The sequence below is a fragment of the Pteropus medius genome, unplaced genomic scaffold (genome assembly GCF_902729225.1).
Source record: "Pteropus medius unplaced genomic scaffold, Ma_sr-lr_union100, whole genome shotgun sequence".
Classification (NCBI taxonomy): domain Eukaryota; kingdom Metazoa; phylum Chordata; class Mammalia; order Chiroptera; family Pteropodidae; genus Pteropus; species Pteropus medius.
Genome location: NW_024349801.1, coordinates 5,539,106 through 5,544,936, shown reverse-complemented (window position 1 = coordinate 5,544,936; position 5,831 = coordinate 5,539,106).

The window sequence follows — 5,831 nt, the reverse complement described above, 5'->3', positions numbered from 1 at the left end:
AGAAGGTGACACCTAGACCAGAAAAGGGACTTTGCAAGAAATTGAAGTATAACAAGGCAAACAAGTAGTGTGGCAGAGGTGACTCTCCAGTTATCCTGATTCAAGAAAGTCCCAGTAAGGGTGAACTGTGGTCTTCAATTTGTCAGTTGAGAAATGATCACTTGGTGAAGTGCATGCCCTTCAGATCCTCTCTCCCCACCTCTTACTCTTGTTGCTGCAGGCCTTGGTAGTCTTGTGCAAAATAAAATCATGGGGACCTCCAACCAGGACCATCCGCATCTCGCCTTTAGCCCCCTGGACTTCTCAGACACGATGCATGCAGTACCACAGAGGCTTCTAGGGACTAATATATGCACAACCCAAAAGGTGTCCATGGGTTAACTCTCATGGGTCACTCTTGACCAGTGGGAACCAATCAATAAACAAATGTCCGCTTTCATCTCCTGGGTGGACAGTTCTGATATGTATTGCATGGGCTCTCCAGAAGGTCCCACAGGATGGACCACACAGTCACCCCAGCATTGAACAACTTGATATATATCCCTGGCTCGGCAACCTCTGATTCCCTATTCCACATCCCTATCCTGCATTCCGACTTCCCGGAATTACATGTATTATGTAACTTTGAAAAGAAAAATATGAAGCTTTCCAGTTAACCTCAGCCTTCCAGGAACCAACAGCATGGGAAAGGCCTGGCCTTGAGTACTCGGACTCATAGTTCAAGATTCTCCGTCGACAAACGTGTCTTCACCCCTGAAATGCTGCCACTTCTGAAACAGATGAGTTAAAATATGAATAGATTCTGCATTAGTTAGGACTCACTTGTTGCAAATGAGAGAAAAAGAAATCACACCAGCTTAAGCAATAGCTTGGGTGATAAAAGATGGAGAATTTACTGGCGCATGTAACCACCCATAGAAAATAGAGGTACATTGGAACCGGGGTTCAATATCATCATCATCCTCTCTCTCCCTTAATCTCTCTCATCTTTCAGTTCTGTTTGTTTGCATATTGGCCACATTCATTTCTATTGCAGATGAATTACTTCCATGCAGAGAACTTTGAGCTTACATTCTGCCCAGTTAGTAAAAAAGAGAGAACTTCTTTCTCCCAGCAACTGTATAAAAATCCCAGGAAATGATTCTGATTGGCCCTGCTTGGATGACACATCATCCCTTGAGCCAATCACTATAGCCAAGGAATTGACTACTATGATTGACTAGACATGAGTCATATGCCCACACTAGTGGGTGGGGCTGTGTGGGCTTCTCAGATTGGCAGCTTTGACAGAAGCTTTTGGAAAGGATTTGAGGAAGAATAGTTCCCTAAAGGAAGGTGCAGTGGATACTGGATGTTGGTGTTCCATCCATGTTCCTCAGGCCTTACTTCTTCAGCTGCCAGTATCTGCAGCTCTGGGACTGAGGGCTTTGCTCCTAGTTCATGGAAGATATTTTGCCCATTCATCTAATAGGTGGGAAGTGTGAGCTGATTAACCCTGTGAAGAGCTGTCAGCCAGAAATGATGTGTTTGTACCCCATCTGCCCTACCCCTTGGGTGGGAAGACTCTAAGGACTGTATTTTCCACTATTTCCCAGAGTTCCCTTTATATAAAACTCCAGCCACCCTCAGAAGTGGCTGGCATCATCTGTGCTGTTAAGACTCCTTCCCTATGCAGTCTGTTTCCTGCACTTTCCAAATTAACTTCTTGAACTTGAATCCTAGCCTCAGGGTTTGCTTCTGGAGGAACACAGATTCAGGGGGAAAAGATTGATAGAGGAAGGGGTTACTGTTTTATAAGAAGGACAAAAACAAGTGTTGTCACCCACAGCCCTGCCCCTTCATTTACTTGTTCATCTGTGGCGTTTTAAGTCAGGCGTCCAAGAAGCAGCCCCTGAGACCTGGATTCTTGGGTTTATTGAAGAGAGCTCTCAGGAGAAATCTATAAGGAGCTGAGGAAACAGGACAGGGCAGGAGAAAGCCCCGCTATGTGTGAGCTCAGCTTAATCCCAGAAGGAGCTCTGGAGCATGAATAGAACCATTAAATTGTTTCCTCTACCTTGAGACAACGGGACCAGACCTTGATACCTTGATACCTTGATATTGGTCAGCCCTTGGCTACAGGCTGCCCTCAGCCAGAGTGGGCTGAAATCTTTCTGGCATTCCAGGGTAAGAGGTTCTGATATTTACAGAGGGTGGGATCTGGCCAGGGCGTGGGCAGCTTATCGATTGCAGGTTATAGGAAAAAGGAGCCTCAAACCTGCTGAAACTTTTGACACAAACAACAAATACTGTATACATTGGGTATGACAGAATTAGAACGAATGAGCTTCGCCGTCCCAAAATTCATGGTGCACTTGTGGAATTAAAAATAAAGCTACCCTGTACCAGACACCCAGCTCAGGGCTGAAGAGTTTCTGCCCTCACAGAGTCCACAGTCTCCCTCGTCAACCCCATTCCCCACTGTTCCCCGCAAGCACCCGTGTTCCAGCCTGCGCTCTTCCTGGACTTAGTCTGCTGCTCTGCCCCTCCGGGCCTTTGCATTCTCTGTTCCCTGTGCCTAGAATCTTCTTTCCTATCTCATCTGCCTGCTGATCTCCCACTTACCCTTTCAAACACAGCTCAAGCACTCCCCCAATAGTTATATGTCATGAGCAGATAAGTTTTATCACAAAGGTGCCAAGAAAGTTTATCGTTTACAAAATATTGTAGTTCATGGGATACCATGCTGACAAAGTAAAAGAGAAAAATCTCTGGGAATCCAAAGATGTGAGTGGGTATGCAACTGACAGCAGCAGTGAGCCAATATCAGGCACTTGTGACAGCAGCTCGGGCACCATGCTAAGCTCTCTCTCTGCAATAACTCACTAAATCCTCCCTGAGACGCTTGACCCTCATGGATAAACTCTGTCGTAAACCACATTTCACAGAGGAGGAAAGCAAGGCACAGAGAGGCTTGGTAATTTGCCCAAGATCACACAGCTAGTAAGTGGCAGAAGCAAGAATTAAACCCTTTACACCACGTGTCATTACTGCACACTGTACTGAATGAATGATTGAATGAATGTGAGCAGCAAAACCAAAATGAAGCAAGATCCGGAGAGAGGACAGCCTTGCTGAGTCAGGTCAGGCCATCCAGGTCAGTCTCTGCAGTGGGGAAGAGAAGGGACTACGGCAGTCAGTGCAAAGGGTCTGGCTGCTGATGGTGGAGAAGACAGTCCAGGATGGGCAACCCCTCCATGAAGCAGACTCCCAAGGACCCAGTGTTCCTTCCTCCCCTGGTTCCTCATAACCAAAGACCAGCCTCCACCCTCCCCCCTTATCTCACCATATTGCAATTGCACGTTCACGTGATTCTCTCTCCCACTTTGGATGCGGGGTCAGGTTTCACTCCACCCTCTTTGGCCAAGACTTGTTGCCCAGCCTTGAAACAATCCATTTTTCTTGAATAAAAGAGAGGGACAGGATTTGAGACCCGAGGAGCCCTAGCGAGAACACGGCCAAACCCCACTCCAGGAGGCATCGAAGCAAGAAGCCAGTTACTGGCGCAAGTCAGAGCAGGACCAGCTGCTCAGCTAAGGTACTGACTTGCTCTTTCCCCTAAACTGGGGCAGAGCTGAGCCTGGAGTCTGAGCTTCCACAGGACCAAGGGATCCCAGCATTCAGGATTGGGGGAGCCAAGCAGCTCATAGGGGAACTTAGAGGTAATGGAGAGGGGTGATTGTGAATTCTGAGGGAGCTTGCTGCCTATGCTCTGTTCCTAGACTCCCATAGGTACTTCTGAGCTCAGGGGGAAAGTATGCTGTGATCAATTAGCAATGTCTATCATAGGTACAAGGTGGGAAGAGGAGACATGCATATTATGTGTTTATCATCCCAGGCAGCTTCTCTCATCCCATGGTAGAAGGGAGTTGGGCAGATTACTAGTAATAATAGCAGCTAACATCTATTAAGCACTCAGAATGTTCCAAGCACCATGTTGAATGCTTTTCCTGCTCTATTTCATTTTATCTTTAGACTTAACTCTAGGAGATAAGTGCTGTTTTTGCCCCTCCTTTAGAAGGTCAGTTGGATGGGGGCCTTGATTTTATTTATCTGCGTGGTTTGGTGCCATATCCCTAGCACCTAAAGGAGTACTTGGCACATGGCAGGCACTCAATTATTTGCTGTTGAGTAGATTAACTCCCATTTTGCAAATGAGGAAACTGAGGCACAGAGAAGTAACTTGCTCAAAGTCACACTGCTAGTAGGTGCTACTCTAAGACAGCGTCTCCTCTAGAGTTTTCTGTGATGATGGAAATGTTTTATAACTTCTGCTGTCTAATATGGCAGCTACTAGAACATATAGCTCAGGTGACGGAAAAACTGAATTTTTAATTTTATGTAATCTCAACTAATTGAAATCGAAATGGCCACATTGCTAGTTGTGACCATTTGGCACAACACAGTTCTAAGAGCCTGAAGGCTCGACTGCCCTGGGCTGACACCAAATGCCAGATTCAGAGAACATGCAGCCCAGGTTCTCCATAGATGCACACGAATACCATAGACGTTTTCAGTTACGATCCCCTTAGGGAGGGCAGGTGTAACCAATGTGTGATTCTATAAGCAATTGCGTTAATGCTCTTCCAGCCGCAACTCTGGTAAGGCTTTTATCCATATTGTCTAGGTTGACACATGAGAAAGTGAAAGATTCCAGAGGAGGACATGGCTCCTCAGGGTTACCTGCTGGCCTTGGACCCAACTGAGGTTTGCAACCCTGAAACCCCAAGCACTTCATTTTAATGGCTGACAAAAGGAGAAGCATGTGGTCAGCCTGGCAGGCCTTGGAGGAGTCAGGCTGTGGTCGATACTAGCTTAGTTAGGGACCTTAGCAGTCAGGGACAAGCAGTTCTGACCCGACAGGCCCCAAGATAGAGTCAGCGCCACGTCAAACTGTGACATACAGGGAACCTCTGTACAACCTAGACCTGGTACCTGCTTCCCCTTCCTCCTTCTCTGTGCCTCTGTCAGGGGACACTAGCCCCCTGATACTAATCTTCCAGAAGCTGATGAACACTGAGCTGTAAATGACTGATAGAAAAGTGTCCATTTCCAAATTATTTCTATTTTAACAGGAAATGAAGGCTTAAGCCAAAAGTCAGCTCTCTAATTGGAACAGTATCAAGCAGTATCAGTGAAAGCTCATATTTGTGGCGCTTTATGTAGCGGGCACTGTCGAAGTGGTTGTCATGTAAATAACTAAGTCATTTAACTCTCTGTGAACACCATGGGAGAGGAACAAGTGCTACACCATTTGAAGATGGAGAAACTGAGGCATGATGAAGCTAAGTAGCTGATCCGGTTCACACAGTTGGGGAGTAGCAGGCCAAGGGCTCAAATCCAGGGGGAGCTGGGGAGAATAATATTGGAGAGAAGAAGGAAGGAGGAAGCAGCAAATGCCAACTGAGGGAGGTGTTTTTTCTTTCACCTAAGATTAGGAACCCAAGGACTGGGTCCAGTTCACACTGTGGCTCTGCCCATTGGCTTGTCTGATACTCCTGAGGCATTTTTGCTTCTTGTCCCCTGCTCTAAACAGTTACGAACCTACAAAGAGTGAGCAGGCCAAGAATTCCACTTGCGGACGTGATACGGGTTGACCCCTAGGCCTGCTCGGTTTTTGCCAGGCTGCGATTTTTTGAGATTACTCAGCCTTTGAGAGGGAAGCTGGGCCAAGGACAACGTTTGATGAGAACAGAGTGTTTAGAGAACAGTCCCCACCTCCTCCTCCCTCCTTTCTCCCCTGAAGACTCAGGATCCAAGAAACTCCCTGGAGGGAGAAGGAAGGGTGCAGC